Source organism: Equus asinus, chromosome 22, assembly GCF_041296235.1.
Source record: "Equus asinus isolate D_3611 breed Donkey chromosome 22, EquAss-T2T_v2, whole genome shotgun sequence".
Classification (NCBI taxonomy): Eukaryota; Metazoa; Chordata; class Mammalia; order Perissodactyla; family Equidae; genus Equus; species Equus asinus.
In genome coordinates this window covers 35,686,193-35,704,424 of record NC_091811.1, presented here as the reverse complement: position 1 = coordinate 35,704,424, position 18,232 = coordinate 35,686,193, and the positions used below count along the sequence as shown (strand labels likewise).

At 43.4% G+C, this 18,232-nt stretch overlaps 2 protein-coding genes across 10 annotated transcripts in view; one reads left to right on the top strand and one right to left on the bottom strand.

Annotated features, from left to right (window-relative positions):
• The window catches only part of RASSF8 (Ras association domain family member 8), a 118,721-nt gene extending 102,482 nt beyond the window's left edge, over nt 1-16,239 (bottom strand). For 4 of the 7 annotated variants that reach the window (XM_070494986.1, XM_014846852.3, XM_044775240.2 and 1 more), the window contains exon 1: nt 16,083-16,228. The gene's annotated coding sequence lies outside the window, so the exon portion shown is untranslated. Of the gene's footprint in view, nt 1-6,978; nt 7,145-16,082 lie in introns of all 7 variants that reach the window. The other 3 variants (XM_070494984.1, XM_070494985.1, XM_044775244.2) reach the window with 2 other exon arrangements.
• A 588-nt stretch (nt 16,240-16,827) lies between these two features.
• Nucleotides 16,828-18,232, top strand: part of LMNTD1 (lamin tail domain containing 1) — a 366,288-nt gene continuing 364,883 nt past the window's right edge. For all 3 annotated transcript variants that reach the window (XM_070494970.1, XM_070494973.1, XM_070494971.1), the window contains exon 1: nt 16,828-17,107. The gene's annotated coding sequence lies outside the window, so the exon portion shown is untranslated. The remainder of the gene's footprint in view (nt 17,108-18,232) is intronic.

Here is an 18,232-nt window from a genome sequence, read left to right as displayed (position 1 = left end):
AATAGATAACGTCTCCTCTTGGGTCCAGGATCTGTCAAGTGCCCACCCATCACCATACTATTTGGAAGAGGCAGATAAGCTCAGAGTGCAGCCTCAGTAGTTTTTGCCATGTCTGAGTATTATTCCCACAGAAACAATATCATCCATGGAGAGGGTTCCAGCCTGGCCCATCAAGCCCTATTCTATTTGAAGGATCTAAAATATTTAAAACTGCTAGTGACTTTAGGACTCTCAGAGCAAGAAAACACAATATTAGTAAAAGTTTCCTGCTTGGTTTGTAGACTTTTATGGGCTAGACTAAAAATCTTAGCCTTCTCTTTTAGTTAAATACCCTTGGAAAAAGATATCCTACAGTCCGAAGCACTACGGACTTCTGTGACACTCATATTTTAAATTGGAGCTTCCGGGGCTGGCCCCGTGGCCAAGTAGTTAGGTTCGCACGCTCCAGCTGTGGCGGCCCAGGGTTTCACCAGTTCGGATCCTGGGTACGGACCTGGCACTGCTCATCAGGCCACACTCAGGGGTGTCCCACATGCCACAACTAGAAGGACCCACAACTAAAATATACAACCATGTGCTTGGGGAGAAAAAGCAGGAAAAAGATAATAATAAATAAATCGGAGCTTCCTTTAAGCAGAGAGCTCTCTGCAGATTAGCCACGGCGTTTCTCATGTGTCAGGTGGGCTTTCCTCCTTCTCCCCTTTTCTTTCTGTTTCTACCTCCTCCACCTGTACGATCAGGAAAACTCAGTTTAACATTAGCCCAAACAAAACATAATAAACAAATCTTCTCGAGGAAACACACACTTCTTTCATGTTTATGCTCCAGCCTCTGCTGGGCCCTCAACACTGCTGTGTTCTCCTTGGACCCCCAGCTCACTGAGCACTTAGAAGCTGCCTGCTTTGCTCAAACCCCACCTCAAAGCCACCTGCTTTCACTTTCAAATAACCCTCACCCCTCACTTCATTGAGAAAATTAATGGCAACTGGACATGAGTTCCCTCCCTGAGCATCCATCCTACCTTCAGTTTTTACATGAAGGACCTCACCATTTGGCAGACGGTTCCACAGACTTATTACCTCGAGTTAATCCTCTTGATCAGTTTATAAGGAAGATATCATCACACCCAGTTGTTGACCGATGGATGAGCAAAATGAGGATCAAAGGCATTAAAGGATACGTCCACAGTTCCATGACTACTGAAGACAAAATGGATAGGCTCTGGTTCTCCAGACACTGAGTTCACATTGCACTGCACATCTGTTTCAGGACAGCCCAATTTATTTTCTCAATTCTCCTTCATACGTCCCATGGTCTAGCCAAATTGGACAACTAAATCTACCCAAGCACTTTACAAATAAACTTGCCTTTGCCTCTTTAAAAAAAAAAATGCGAGGCTGGCGCGGTGGCGCAATGGTTAAGTTCACACGTTCCACTTCTCAGCAGCCCGGGGTTCACAGGTTCGGATCCCGGGTGCGGACACGGTACTGCTTGACAAAAGCCATGCTGAGGTAGGTGTCCCACGTATAAAATAGAGGAAGATGGGCATGGATGTTAGCTCAGGGCCAGTCTTCCTCAGCAAAGAGGAAGACTGGCAGTAGTTAGCTCAGGGCTGATCTTCCTCAAAAAAAATTAAATAAAAATTAAAAAAAATAAAAAAATTATAAAAAATGCTACTGGGGCTGGCTTACTGGTGTAGTGGTTAAGTTTGCACACTCCACTTCAGTGGCCCAGGGTTCGCAGGTTTGGATCTCAGGCGTGGACCTACACAGCACTCATCAAGCCATGCTGTGGCAGCGTCCCACATACAAAATAGAGGAAGACTGTTAGAGATGTTAGCTGAGAGACAATCTTCCTCAAGCAAAAAGAGGAAGATTGGCAACAGATATTAGCTCAAGGCCAATCTTCCTCACCAGAAAAAGAAAATAAAAAATTGTTTTTAATGCTTTTTTCTCATTATAAAATACATCACTTTATAAAAAATTTTGGAAAAGAGTAAGATTAAAAGTCATCCATAATAAATAATAAAAATGAACAATCTACAACTATAAACAACATGGATGACTCATACAACGTTGAGTGTGAGATATCAGACATGAAAGAGCATATGTTGTATGACTCCATTTATATAAGGAACAAAAAAGAGCCAAAACTATGGAATTCCATTAGAAGTTAGCACGAGGTGGCCTGTGGGAATGCTGATAATGTTCTATTTCTTAATCTGGGCACTTGTTGCACGGGCATGTTCAGTGTATGAAAATTCAATGAAGTGTATATTTATGACACGTATGTGTATATATATGTACATAAACACACACAAACATACACAATATACTTGAAGTCAGGCACTAGGTTTACATTTTGGTGTGTTTTCCTCCTGGTGATTTTTTTCCTTTTGGTAAGCCTGTTTTAAAAAATTTTTTTAAAATTATTATCACACTGTATATCTAAGTTTATTCTGACATTTCAGATAAGAAAAAAAGCATACACATTTACCCAAATTACTGTAAATTCCTCATAAATACCTTTAATGACTGTATCACAGTCTTTCTGGTGCCTGTACCATAATTTACTTAACCAGTGCCCTGCTATCAACCATTTAGATGTGTCTAATGTTTATTATTATAAATGCTGCTGTAGTGAATACCTTTACCCTTTAAGTCATTTAGCCGCTCTCTCCTCATATTCTACTTTATATATTTATAATATTATATATTATAGCATAGTCTGCCACATGTAATTATTTATGTACTTATCGCACCCTCATTGCTCAGCAATAAGTTTCGCAAAACCCAGAGACCACATCACCCCTTCTCATATCTGCCACAGAACCCTGCTCCTGAACACGGTTTAGGTACTCACTCTTTGTTGAAGTGTTTTCAGAAGCCAGGGAAGACCTCCATTCCTACCAACCTAGATTTCAGTATCACCTCAGTCGTCCATGTAACATGAATGTTTCAGTCAGCTATTCCAAACTCTTTGTGTAGTCTGCACAGCTAAATGCTTAGAGGCAGGGGTTCCCCTTAAAGGTATAAATACTAGCCAGCATAGTGAATTGATTCAGCAACTAACAGTGACAAGCCCCAAGGATCCAGGGAGAACAAGACAAGTTCCTGCCATCAAAGAGCTTACAATTGGTGGATAATTAAATATGGATCCTGCTTTCAAGGAGACCCACAGTCTAGCAGGAAAGGCGACATGAAGCAAATCCTGACTCCACCACTCCTGAGCTTTCAAATCACAACTGCTCGGATGGGAACAAATACCACTCTCAGAGCCCAATTCTGAAAACTCGGCCTGGGTGGCCGCCTTCATGCTTGTTAGTCTGTGGATGAATGTTTGCTGTACTTAAAGTACATTTTAAAATATTTTACAAACATTATTAACCTCATCACATTTGACAATGTAAAAGTATGGTACGTGTTTAAAGTGCTAATAAAAAGGAGACACAACTATGACAGAAAGAAAAGGAAAGCTAATAAAAATGGTCGAGAGTGATGAGAAATATTTTTCTTTTCTCTTTTTTCCTTTTGCATTTGGAATGAAGATTGGCAAGAACCCTGAAGAGTAAAGGATGAATGGGGCTGAGGGTGAAAAAGGCTAACCTATAACTATTACAACCTAGCAGTAACAATCAAACAGAACAGAGAAGAGAGAGCTTCAGAAGTTTTTTCATTTTGAGTAGACAACAGGATGCTCAATGGCAAAGGTGGAAACTTGGCCCAATGTTAGTTGTTCTAGAACAGAAAGGATGAACACAGCCAGGGCTGAGCCCACCCAGGCTCCTGCAAATCAAGAGGTGAGAAGTGAACTTGGACACCAAGGGCTACTAAAGGGCTTCCCAGGGCTCCAAAGAGAACATGAAGGAGCCACCTGCCTCGAGAGATTTTTAATGTACAGAGCTGCTCCACTTTAGAAAAAGATGCCCCATGGAACATCCAGCAGCAAGGGCATAACTGGTTATAAAGCTTCAAAGAACCAACTCACACTCCTTGAACTGCATCAGGGGACTATAAGCTTAAAGTCCTCTTAGTCACTTTGAACTTGTGAACAAATGAGCTTAAGAAGAGCCTTTCAGAAGCTCACCTATTTGAAGTAGAGAGCTTCTGAAATTACAACACAAAGGAAGAAGAGAAATACACACGCATATGGTATTAAAAGAAGGCAAGAGGGACTCCTGAGGGACTGAGTACCTCCTTCAGGAAGAGAGGATGGCCAGGCCGGGTTTTAGAGCTATCGAGTATTTCGGTAGGTAAGGAAGAGACTGAACCATTTTCTCACGTGATGAAATAGCATGTGTAGATATTTCACCATTAACATATGAAATAGTTTACTAATTTAGTCCGGCTAGAGCCTGCATGTGAGGACCAATGATGGGGAAGAGGTGGTGGGCAGCCGCCAATCAGAAGGCAGGACAGCCACCTGCCTAGCCCAGGGCGGGGGACCAGCGCCAGATTTCAGAGGTCCTGTGTGCTATGACAGAGTCTGATCTCAACCCTGTAGGCAGTGACAGAGTTGAGCTTTTAGCAAGTCAGTGACACAGTGAGATTTGTGTATCCAAGAGCTCATCTGGTGACACATGGAAGATGGGTCTCAGGTGGGGAGACCAGTGAAGCGGCAACAGTCTCAATGAGAGACACTAAATTACAGCAGTGAATGATGTGGAAAATGGAAAAAATGTCCTCAGCTGTCCAGGAGGTAAAATCAGAAGGGTTAGTCAAGGTGAGGTAGCACAAGAAAGATTAGGAATAAGGTGGATGATGGTGCCACAAACCCAGGCAGGAAATAAAGGAATAAGTTAGGAGATATGCTGATCCTGAGGAACTGCTGCATGGTTCAGTACAGAGGGGTCTGGAAGTCAGAATACAGAGCACTGGAGGAACAGATTTGGAAGTCCATCACCACACACTGGAAGAGAAACAATGAAAGTGGGTAAGACCACTCATAACAGAAATTCTTACATTCTTAGGATATGGACCCTTTGGTGAACTTGATGAAAATTTTCACCCGCGCAAAAAATGTACATAAACAAACAACATTTTGGAAAAAATACCAGCCAGCTTACAGGTCCCCTGCTGCCCACACAGGACCACAGGTTAAGAAATCCTGGGCCCGGGGATGAGGAGGGGAGGTGGGAAGAAGGTCTAAAGCAGCATTTCTCAACCAGGATGCTACTGGCAAACTGCACAGGGCACGTCTTCACCCTGAAGGATGCTGAGCAGCCCCGCCCAGGCCCTGCCCACCAAACACCAGAAACACCCACGATCTAGTCTCTGTGACAACCAAAAAATGCCTCCACATATTTCCAAACTGTATCACCCTATCTGAGAACCTCCGGTCAAAAGGGAGAGAAGGAGGCAGCAAAGAAGACATAGTCAGAAAGATCAGAGATGGGAGAAAACACAGATCTAATCTTCCAGCCAACGGGTCATTCCCATTTCCACAATACACCCACAATGTGACTCTTTGCCCCACCTTCACCATATAAGCCATTCCTTGTGTGAATTATCGCAATCATCACCTAATTGGTCTTCCTGCTTCTATACCTTTTTTTCCTTCTATTTAAGTCACCATGCTGTATATTACATGCCCAGGACTTGTCTTATAACTGGAAGTTTGTACCTTTTGACCACCTTCACCCATTTCCTCCCTGTGCCCCCCACCTCTGGCAACCATCAATCTGTTCTCTGTATCTATGAGTTCGGTTTTTTCCTGTTTTCTTAGTTTGCACATATAAGTGAGATTACACAGTATTTGTCTTTCCCTGTATGACTTATTTCACTTAGCATAAGGCCCTCAAGGTCCATCCAAGTTGTAGCAAAAAGAAGGATTTCCTTCTTTTTTCTAGCTGAATAACATCCCACTGTATACATACACATTTTATTTATCCATTCATCCACTGATGGACACTTAGGTTGTTTCCATGTCTTGGCTTCCTGACTCCTTTCTTAAACCCCCTTGACAAGCTCTTTCTATACGGCAGTAAAGTGAGCCTTTTCAACTTTACTTATCTTATTTAACAAGCACTTTTCTAATATTTACTATCTGCCATACAAATAGTAACTCATTCAATCCTCACGACAACATTATGAGGTAGGTATCATTCCTAATCCCATTTTACTGATGAGGCTCAGGGAAGCTACAGAACTACTCTATGGTCACAGAGCCAGTAAGTGTAGGGCTGGGATTTTAACCCAAGCAACTGGCTCCAGAGTTCATGCTCTTGCCTGCTACCCCACGCTACTCTCCAATTTGTTATTCCTCTGTTGAAAACCCTCAACTGTCTCCTCACTCAAGAGTAAAAACTAAGATTCCTGTCACAGCCAATAAGGCCTTAGTAGAGGGGCCCCCACTAGCTCCTCCACCTCATCTCCTGCCCCTCGACCCCAGCCTCACTGGTCTGGCTGCTATGATGTGGCCACACCCATATGAGCCCGCTCCAGGGCCTCTGCACTCACTGTCTCCTCTATCTGGAGTGTTCTTACTCCACACAGCTATGGAGTTGGCTCCTTCACTTCACTAAGGTCTCTACTCTAATGTTCTCTCATGAGTGAGGACTTCCTGCCTATCCAATATCAAATAACACCTCCACTCCTACTCCCAGCATTTTCAATTGCTCCATATTTCTATTTTTTTCCTCCAAAGCATTTACCATCATAGAAAGAATGTAAAATCACTCATTCATTTATTTTCTAACTCCCACCAGTAGAGTGCACTTTCCATGAGAGCAGGAATTCTGAGCATTTTCTTCAGTGCTACGGCCCCATGCATGGAAGGCACACAGTTCATTTTTGAATGAATAAAGAAAGGGTGGTGACAAGGAAGCCAAGAAGGAGAATTTCAAGACACAAGGAGACAGCTCAACAGTGTCAACATGCTACAAAAAGCCCTGGTTACATTATGGGTGAAAAGTTTCCACTGATGTTGGCAATTAAGTTATTGGTGCCTGTGGCAAGAAATGTTTCTAAGGAATGGTACCTGGCTGGGGAGAGAGCTGGCAGGTGATGCAGTAGAAGCATTAAGCACAGACAACTGCTGTAAGAAGTTGGCTGAGACAGAAGACAGCTAGAAGGAGCAGCAATGTCGAGAGAGACTTGAGCATGTTCTTTCCAGGCTGAGGGTGAGGAGCCAAGGGAAGGCGAGACTGAAATACAATAGAGAGAGAGGATCCCATGAAGAAAGGCCTAGGAGACAGCCGACTCCAGACTACCGGGTGAGGAGGATCTTCCACGTTAACTAGCAAACGCTCTTCTCTCCCCTTGGGTGATCCCCCCGACAGTGTTCTAACTCAGGAGCTCCTCAGACCAGCGGCCTGGACAGACTGTGGAGGGGTTTGGAACCCGTCCTCGCCAGAGAGCACTGAGGCCTGTTCAGACAGAACAAGTATTTAGAGCTCACTGGAGTTGGGCAAGAGGGAAAGGCACTGACCCTTCACTGAGACACATCGTATACATTCATTTCCATATATGGACACATATAAACATCTCCTTTATTCCAAAACATCCCTTAGTGATAAATTAGTAGCTTCATTTAAAGATCAGGGAATTTGAGGCTGGGTGAGCTTCATAACTTCTCCAAAGCTACTAAGATCCAGCCAGGCTTTTAACTGAAATGGGCACTCTTTCCAATATATACTGTATATCATTACTCAAGAGAACATAATAGAAGAGAGAGATCATCAAGACTAGAAAAATTAAAATGGAGGGCATGCTCTCTAGGTTGGGAGATTTTCAAAGAGAGAAAACACTGAAAAAATTGTCATTAATAGGAAAGAAAACTAAAATTTAAAGGTTAAGTTGTATATGCCCCTTCCCACCAGACTTTGCTTTTCCTTTAGGTTGTGTTATCCAGGTATGAATGCCAACTGATACACTAAAAAGAGATATAATAGACAACTGATTTTCGAATAAGATGCAAAGACAACTCAGTGGAGAAAGAAGAGTCTTTTTAACAAATATTGCTGAAACAATTAGATTTCCATATGTAGAAAATCAACTTCAGTTCATAACTCACTCAATATAAAAAATTAATTCAATGGGCCAAACACCTTAACAGACATTTGCCAAAGATACAGACATGGCACATAAGCATACGAAAAGATGTTCCACGTCTTATGTCATTAGGGAATGCAAATTAAAACAAGGGGATACCACTACAAACCCATTAGAATGGCCAAAATCCAAAACACTGAGAATACCAAATGTCGATGAGGATGTGGAACAAAAGAAACTCTCACTTATTGCTGGTGAGAAGGCAAAATGGTACAGCCACTTTGGAAGACAGTTTAGCAGTTTCTTACAAAACTAAACATACTCTTACCATATGATCCAGCAATTGCCCTCCTTGGTATTTACCCAAAGGTGCTGAAAACTTATCTCCATGCAAAAACTTGCACACAGATGTTTATTGCAGCTTTATTCATAACTGCCAAAATCTGAAAGCAGCCAAGATGTCCTTCAGTAGGTGAATGGCTAAATAAACTGTGGTACATCCAGACACTGGAATATTATTCAGGGCTAAAAATGAGCCATCAAGCCATGAAAAGACATGGAGAAAATAAATGCATGTTACTAAGTGAAAGAGCCAATCTGAAAAGGCTACATACTCTATGATTCCACCCATATGACAATCAGGAAAAGGCAAAACTATGGAGAGAGTAAAAAGATTAGTGGTTGCCAAGGGTTAGGAGAGAGGGAGGGATAGATAAGCAGAACACAGAGGATTTTTAGGGCAGTGCAACTACTCCATATGATACTATAATGGTGGATACAAGTCATTATACATTTTTCCAAACACACAGAACATACAACACCAAGAGTGAAGCCTAATGTAAACCACAGACTCCGGGTGATAATGACCTATCAATGTAGGTACAACTGTAACAAATGTACCTCTAGTGAGGGATGTTGATAATGGAGAAGGCTATGCATGTGTGGGGGCCCTGCGTAAATGGGAAATCTTGGTACCTTCTGCTCAGTTTTGCTGTAAACCTAAAACTGTTCTAAAAAATAAAGTCTATTTTAGAAAATTAACTTAAAATGGATCATAGACTTAAACATAAAACCTAAAACTATGAAACTTCTAGAAGAAAACACAGGAGAAAATTTTTGTGACCTTGGGTTAGGCAAAGATTTCTTAAACAGGACACCAAAAGCACAATGTATAAAAAAATTTCATAAATTGGACTTCATCAAAATGAGAAAATTCTCTTCAATGAAAATTCAGTGTGAAAAGAATGAAAGGAAAAGCCACAAACTGGTAGAAAATCTTTGCAAAGCATATATTTGATGAAGAACTTGTCTAAAATATATAAAAAACTCTCAAAATTCAACAATAAGAAAACAATAAACTCACTATAAACATGGGCAAAAGATCTGAACTGACACAACCAAAGGAGACAGCAAAAAATATATAAAAAGATGCTCAACATCATTAGTCATTAGGGAAACACAAATTAAAATCACAATGAAATACCACTAATAACTAAAATTAAAAGACTGACTATACTAAGTGTAGGCAAGGATGTGAAGGAACCAGCCTGCTTATATACTGCTGGTAGGAAAGTAAAATGGTATAATCACTTTGAAAAACAGTTTGTCAGTTTCTGGAAAAGCTAAACATACACCTATCATGATCCAGCCATTCCACTCCTACTACTTACCCAAGATAAATGAAAGTTTATGTCCATACACAGATTGAATACAAATATTCATAGTAGTTTTATTTGTAATATCCAAAAATTAGAAACTACCCAAATGTGCTTCAATAGGCACATAGATAAACAAATTGTATACTCATACAATGGAATACTATTCAGCAATGTGAAGGAATGAACTATTGCTGCATACAACAAAATGAATGAATGTCCAAATAATTATTCTAAGTGAAAAGAAGCCAGACCAAAAATGGGTACATACTACATGATGCCATTAATTTAAAATTCTAGGGGCTGGCCCCACAGTATAGTGGTTAAGTTCAGCACACTCCACTTCAGTGGCTGGGGTTCGTGGGTTTGGATCCTGGGCGTGGACCTACACCACTCGTCAGGCATGCTGTGGCAGCAACCCACGTATAAAGAGGAGGAAGAGTGGCATAGATGGTGGCTCAGAGCTAATTTTCCTCAAGCAAAAAAAAAAACCAGGAAGACTGGCAACAGACGTTAGCTCAGAGCTAATCTTCCTCAGCAAAAAAAGAAAAAAAATTATAGAAAATGCAAACTACTCTATAGAGACAGAAAGCAAAGCTGTGGTTGTGGGGGGAATGATGAAAAGGGAAGGGATTAGAAAGGGAAATGGGGAAATTTTGGGAGGGTGATGGATATGTTCATTATCTTGCTTGTGGGGATGATTTTATATTTATATGCATAGGTCAAAACTTATCAAATCGTACAGTTAAGTGTGTGCAGTTTATAGAATGTCAATTATATTCCAAAAAAGCTATCTAAAAAAAAAAGAAATATAAAGGAAGGAAGTCACTACATACAAAAAGAAAATAAGGAAAACACAGGACAAATAAGTTACGTAAGGTTTCCTGACATCTAATGGCATCAGGTATTAGAACTTGCTTTAGAAATGGCCAAGTTTTACCTTAAACACTGCAAAATACTCCCAAACTATCTTTCAATAGTATTTCCACAGTAGTGTTTCAGAGATTATAAATCTATTCAAATATTTTAAGCAAAAATAAGAGTAAGATCTTACTTTTCTGTCCAATATCTATCCATTAAGAGAACCCTAATTTTTTCAATGTATATGCTTATACCTGGAAGAACAATTTAATTTTAAAGTGATTTTCCAATAATAAAATTACTATAACTACAGATAAACAGGATTTAGCAATCAAAAGCCAATGACCGTTAACAAGAGTCACCCACATGATTAAAACCTGGTGGAAAACTATCAAAACTCTTCTCTTGTTACAACTTGTATTTATATCTGATTTCTTATCAAAACAAAGAGTAAACCATATGCTACTGAATAAGAAAATATTTTTCTTAATGCATAAGACCAAGACAGCACTGGAATTAATTGTAATGAGCTTTGTAATATGTCTGAATGTGACAAAAACAAACACTGCCAAAAATAAGTCTTCTAAATCTTATAGAGCAAGGCTGTGAAATAAATAGGTAATATTACTGGTGCTAAAAACGCTCCAGGCAGCTTGTTCCAGGTCACTCAAAGTAACCAGCAAGCACATATACATGAGAGAAAAAATAACAAGGGCTCCCAACCATAACTTTCTTCTCTTCCCAGTGGTGGCTACTCGTGATACAAATGTCCTGGGGGCACGCCGGCCTACCACAAAGGCAAATCACATGGTATGCCCCTCTCTTTCCCCACTCTCAATATTTTTAGGAGAGTAAAATCGGGTCTAAATAAGCACGAAGGTAAGGTAAAGGATAAAGAGGGCATCTCTATCCAGTCATGCCCTCCTGACTAGTAAATAAAGGGTGGGGAAATAAGAGGCCAACAAGATAATGCTCTTGAGTGAAGCAAATGCAGGAAAAGCTTAAGGTTGCTTTTGAAGATTTTGATCAGGTGAACTACTCACTCTTCTTTTGTGAGAGCATTTAGCCCAGGGCACATGACAGGAGCTTAAAAATGCTGCTTTAATGCTCCCTGCTCTCTTGACCCAAGGGCATCCACCTCCCGGCTAGCAAAAACTCAGGGTCCACAACACGCAGAGGCATAACATTTTGGGGAAAACCAGAGGTTGAGTGCAAAGAAATAAATCTGGAAGGGACCAGAATAGACTCTCAAGTTCCCTGTATACTTAGTGCCCTACAAGACACAAAACCAGAAGAAGATTGACATTATATTCTAAGGGTGTGAGGGAAAATTCTAAAAGGAAACTAAAGTTCTAAAGAACAAGTCAAAAGGAAATGTGGGTGATTATGTAAGAAGCAGAGGCTACAAAACATGAATAACAAAGACATAAGCGCTTCAGAGTTATAGTGCATCAAACTAATATTTTGTAAAGAGCAACCACATGACCAACACACTCGCACAAATCTTTAAGCCTTCCTTGGCCTTGGGAAGTCATGAGACTTCTTTGGCTAAAACAAGGAATGCTTTAGTGAGAGAGTGAAAAAGAACTTCCAGATCTCTAGGTGGCTTCCATTTTTAAACAACTACTCCTCTACCTTAACTAAATGGTCAAATGACACCTAGTTAAGCAAGTCACATCCCCAGCGGGACAGTCCGAAACATCCTTACAACTCTCATTTTTCTACTACATTTTTCCCTATCTTCCTTTGAAGTCCAGCACGAAGCAATCAACAACTGCTGACTAATGTGTTATCATATGACATGTGTAAGTAATATGACATAGTAAGATTTTTTTTCTTTCAGTAATCCTGTGCTGATGAAAAAAGCATAATTACTTTAATGATGTACTTAGAAAAAGGATTATCTACAACAGAAAATCACAAGGGTAACGCTAATTAAAAGGTATCCCAATTTATTACTATGAATTTTTCAGAGCCCAAATGCATTAATTTGACCCAATATCTGCAAAGGCTGTTTCATATTATACATAAAACCAGCAAAGAAGGAGCACAGGAGAGTGCTAGTCTGGCTTTTCTGTTATGTAAAGCAGATTTAACAGTGATAAAGAAGGCAATCAAGATACAAATAAAAACTGATATTACTATCTCATTCATTATAACAATAACTACTTATTGAGCACCTACCAAATATACACCAGTCACTGGGGATAGACTGGGGAATAAATCAGCCATTATTCCTGCCTTCAAGGGCAAGAATGAAACATTTAACAACTAAATAATAGATAATTACAAATTGTTGTAAATATCAAGAAGGAAAAGATGATTGTGGTATGAGGGAGAAGATAAAGGGTTCTAAGTTACATGATGATAAGGGTGGCCTTCTCAGAGAAGACCTTTCTAAGAAGGATATTTGAACCTTACCCAGGGACGAGAAACTACTCAAGGAGATGGTCCTAAAATAAAGAGAACAACAGCGTGAGCAACAGCCCTGAGGTGACTCTGCTGGACAACTGGACAATGTGATTGGCAAGAGATGAAGATGGGGGCAGGGGCCTAACCACGCACGCAGGACCTTGTAGGCATGCTGGGGATTTAATATTTTTATCCCAAGAATAAATGTGTTTCCTAAGAGCTTTGAAGACTTTAAACAACAAGCAACTTTCTCCTCTTTTTCAGGCTTCCTGGTGGGAAGAGGCACAGGAAGGAGTGTGTGCAGAGGCCTCTGCAATGAGGAAAGATAATTGTGCCTTGAGCTAGGATGGTAGCATACGGGGGACTGGGAACCCGACAGTTTGGAAGGAGATTTTGCCAGAAAAGTGGACAGGACTTTGTGACAAACTGGTTGGGTGGGGGGTGATAGAACAGGAGAGCGGAGAATAACTCCAGCCTTCTGGCCTGAGTCACTCGCTGGATGGATGAGACGAAAAACAGAGAAGGAACAGCTGAAAGGTTGGGTAATCAAGAGCTCAGTTCTGGAGAAGTCTGAGATGCTGCCATTTATTGGCTAAGATGTGTCAGGCACTATATTAGGTGTTCTACAAGTCACAGCATCCCTTTTAGTTGGAGTATCCCCATTTCACAGAAAGTAAACTGTAGTTCACAGAGTCTGAAGTAGCATGACCAAGCTCGTTCAGTTCCAAGTGAAAAGTCACACTTGCCACGCAAGTCTGGCGGCTGGCTGACTGTGGGGTAAGCATTCTTTCCACTATACAGAGTTCTTGGAAACTATCTCTACACTTTGAATTTTGAAATCTATTTAGGGTTGGAGCAAGATAGCATCCAAGGAGAGTAAACAGGTGATACATTATTTTTCAAATCCAAATCCTCAGATTTATGATGCACAATGTTTTCCTATTCCACGCCCATCCCCACTCCACTTCTACCTGCAAAGAGCTTTGCAGTGTTTTGAACACTAGCAAGATATCTAGGACCTTAATGTTTTACAATAAATGAGCCAAGCCATTATGTGAGAAATCAACCACAACGAAAAGAGCAACAATACCCAGCAGCAAACAATATTTTTACACTCAAATCATTATGTACGTCAATATAAGATAGCACATTTAATAAGTAAGAAATTTTGAAAAACTAATCATTTCTCAAAATGACCAAGGCATTCAAGTCAAAAATTAATGCCAGCCACCCAGTACAGAAGGATACAAAATCCAAGCATTGAGATTCACGTTAAAAAATCAAAACCTTAAAAAAAAATAAAATGTTAAGCAAAAAGAAATGATACAACTACGTAGAATTTAAAATCTGCAATTCCCAAATATCTCAACCAAATGCCAAATTCAGTAAACATGCACTCTAAAAACAACCTAAACATTCTCTTCTTTTTAACTGCTTTTCCCTGTAGCATGTGGGCACTTCAGCAAACTGAAGTGCCTTTCTTATCTACACAGCACCATGATTTCCTCCCTCTCTGGGCTCTCTGATGTGCCCCTCAACTATTGAAGCCCAGAAATTAGGCTTGATGAATGAACCCAGCAAGAACCCAATGCATTACTGCCAGTTGTGTCTATTATTGAAAGTACCAGCTTGAGACTCTTAAAAGGAGAGGAAATGAGGAAGTACGAGATTTTTGAAAGGTTTTCTCATCTATGTTACGAACTATATTTTTGGGGCTCTGATCTTTCGAGAGAATAATTATCAAATTATGTTCAGTCCTCTTAAAGTGGGGTATGGTCACAAGTAATTTTTATGGTTTTAGAAGAGTTCCCTACGGAGATAAATAAGATTAAAAGTACTATTAATACGCCCACTGAAAGATAAAAACTCACACATACCACCCTCCACAATGATAGCGCTGTGTCCTGCGTCCACCCGGCACCTCTCCCTGCAGAGGGCTAGCTAGCATTCATTACCGCCTCATCCAGGCAAAGGACAGGATGCTGAAAAATCCATTACGAAAGCTTTCCATTTTTCTGTTCCTTCATAACATGATTGCCAACTCCTGGCAACCTAAAGATGAAAGACTTGGAAAAAAAAAAACTACCTGGGGCCTCCTACTAGAACGAGTGGTTGATCCAACCGACAGAAAAACAGAGATCTACACACATTTAAAGGTGCTTCCTGAGGACACAACAGATCTAATGAAGAACGGCTGAGCCATATTATACTGGAAATCCACAAATGTTCGTCCTAGCTGTCACTAGGTTGGAGGAATTTTTTTTGAATGCAATGCTTTTACGCATTGACAGGGCTAACCTGACGGATTTAAATCAGCTACGAAATGTGCCTTGCATCTATTTCCCTTCTAAATCCCTAAAGATCGGGGGCAAAACTGACCCGCAATTATATGCAACGGTTGCATTGCTCAAAATGCCATTTGATGCTGAGAAAGTAGTGGTTTAGCAACACCATGCGGCTCTACGATGCTAAAGTAACAACGCAACACTCGATTACGAACCCAGGTACTCGGCTTGTAAGACCCAGTGCTGTACAAGGACCCACAATCAAAGCTCACGTCCCTTCAGGTTGAATCCTACTAAGCTCTCTGCGATCTACCTTCTGAAAGTTTCTACTTTGCAAAAACGAATTACTTTGGAAGTCCCCTCTGCTGGACACCTCTCCCCAGACCGGTGGGCAGCAAGGGGGAACAGGGACGGAGGATGGTTAATCGTTCAAACAAAATTTAAAAATCTATAAACCAATCATTTCTTTCAAAGGAGAAAATAAGCGTTCCCCAAACCACCACCCGGCCAGCCGAGCATCGGATTTCCATTTGGAAAGAAAAATATTAAAGAAGCCAGACATACATTTCCCTGCCCAACAAAAGTGGCCTCTAAACTCCCCTGCCAAGGACACCGGGAGGAAGCATGGAAGAAGCTCGTACTTTTCAGTCCGAGGCGCGTGTGTGTGTGGCGGGGAGAAGGCGCAAAGGGGAACACGACCGGGAAAGGTGGACGGGAGGCGGCGGGAGCGGGCCGGGGGACCGGGAGGGCGAAGAAACCCCCGGTGCAGAGATGGGAATGAGGGGCGGGGAGGAGGAGCCCCGAGGCTGCAGGAAAAGCAGGGAGGGGTCCCGGACGCTGCCCAGAAACCGCGGCCGCCGAGTAAAGTTAATACTCACTCAGTTTCGCAACTACGCCGCCCCCGCAGGCCGCCCGGCGGGGCCAGCCGGGGCACTGGGGACGCGGGCGGCCGCGCAGCGCCTGCCCGCGGCCGCGCACCTCCCTCGGCGGCGCTCCACGGGCCGCGCGCCCCGCACCGGCCCGAGGCCCCGGCTCCCCGGCGCGCCCTCGCCGCGCACCTCGAGGCCGGCGCTAGGTGAGGGTGGCCGCCCGGGCGCGGTGCCGGGGCTGCGAGCGCGCGGGCAGCCGCTGCACCGCGAGCAGGAGCCGCCCCCTGCGCCGCCGCGGCTGCCGCGGGCGGGCGGGCGAGGCTCGGCGGGGCGCGGGGCGCGGGGCGCGGTGCGGGGCGCCGGGCGAGCGCGGGCGGCCGAGCTGGCGGCCGGCGAGCTCCCGCGGCCGGTGCCTCTGGGCTGGGGGCCGGGCTGGGGGCCGGGCCGGGCCGCCCGGCGGCTCCGCCCCTTCTCCGGGCGGCAGGCTGAGCGCGCGGGCGGAGCGGCGCGGGGGCGCCCCCCTCGGCCGGGCGCTCGGGTTACAGCCGCCGCCGCCGCCGCCGGCCCCCCGCCCGCCCGCTCCCCGCCGCTTCGCCGGCGCCCGCAGAGACGGGGTAACGGAACTGGGACGCCAGCGCTGCATTGTGGGAGCTTTTAAAGCGGCGGGGAGCGCGGCGCGACCGCTGGGGCCCACCGGGCCGAGCTCGGCCCGCCACCCCCGCCCCGGCCACCCGGGCCTGCCGACCGGAAAGCCAGAACTGGTGAGCCGACTGCGGCCTCGCTGACTCTCCCGGGAGCCAAATCTTCCACAGCCCGGGGCTGAAACTTGTAAAACTGCCCTCTCCGGTCACCCCGGAAAGTAGGAGGCTTTTTTCGCAGACGCGTTAAAAAAAAAAAAAAAAAAAAAGCCTTTCCGTCCCCCCAGGACTGGGTCTGAACTGCTTTGCAGCTGAAGTGGCAGTGATTCAGCGACCCCCTTCTCAGCAGCAGGCAATGACAGAGGCAGGAGACGAAAAACAGCGAATGAATCAGCCGTGAGTAACCAAGTTTAGAAAGAGCTGGGCTCAGATTCAGAAAACCGCTCCTCCCCCCAACCCCCCCTTGAAATAGAGCAAATAGTCAGGGAAGGAAACCAGTGTTTTCATCTGGAAATGCAGATGTGGAGGTTTTCACCATCCCACCTTTTTTTGTGTGGCATGCGATTACTCTAGCCACTGGACAAAATTCCATCTTTGGTCCGTGCTTGGGTTCACACCTGCCCACAACTCGGCAAAAGCTATTAATTTGGAGGGAGATGGGGTGAAGATAATGGATGAGATGCAAGACAGCATTCCAGTTATAAAATGCCCCCTCTGCTTCTCCAGACACTCGTTTTTTAATCATCAAAACAAGGAGGTTAAATTGGAAGCCCTTTTTATGGCTCCTCTTGCTCAGGGCTTCGTTTGTTCGTTTTGAGTCCGGGTGCGTGGACCTTTTGCTTCTTGTTTTTTGACCTTTAGTTTTTGCACAGCTCATTAGTTCCTCTACCTCAGGTGAACTGAGGAGAGAGCCTGGTAAGACTCAGCACGGGCTAATCAACTTTGGCAGATTTGGGGACCAGAAGAGTTCTCTCTGATTCAAATGCAAATCCTGAGGGAATTTTATTTAGAGCTGACGCTGTAGGGCAGGGATCCTCTTCTCGGAGGAGTTTCCCAGCCTTAAGGTCAGCATTTCCTAAACTCTCATTCCCTTGTCAGGCTTTCACTCCACTGAGCAACATCAGTCACCGCCTAATTGCCAAATCTAATGGAAAAATTTAATCCCCACCTGGTCGTGCCCTTTGTGGCATTTGCCAATGCTGCCGTCTCCTTCCTTCTTAGAACTTTCCTCCCTTTTATTTGCTGTGATAGTCATCCCTCTTTTGTGGAGGTTTTGAAACAGGGGTGAGTAAGTGTGGCTACTGTTAAACCAGGATTCAGCATCTTACAGAGTAGAAGAATCTTATATGTAGTTTCTGTTGGTCACCGGTAGGGTCCTGAGCTCGATTTTATGGGGCATCCAGAGGTGAATGAGTTGACAACCAACTTTCATGTGACCAGCATTTAAATCAGGATGAGATTTACTATGACTGAATAACCATGTCCACTATTTAGGAGAAGCGCTCGCTGGGATCCAGGTAC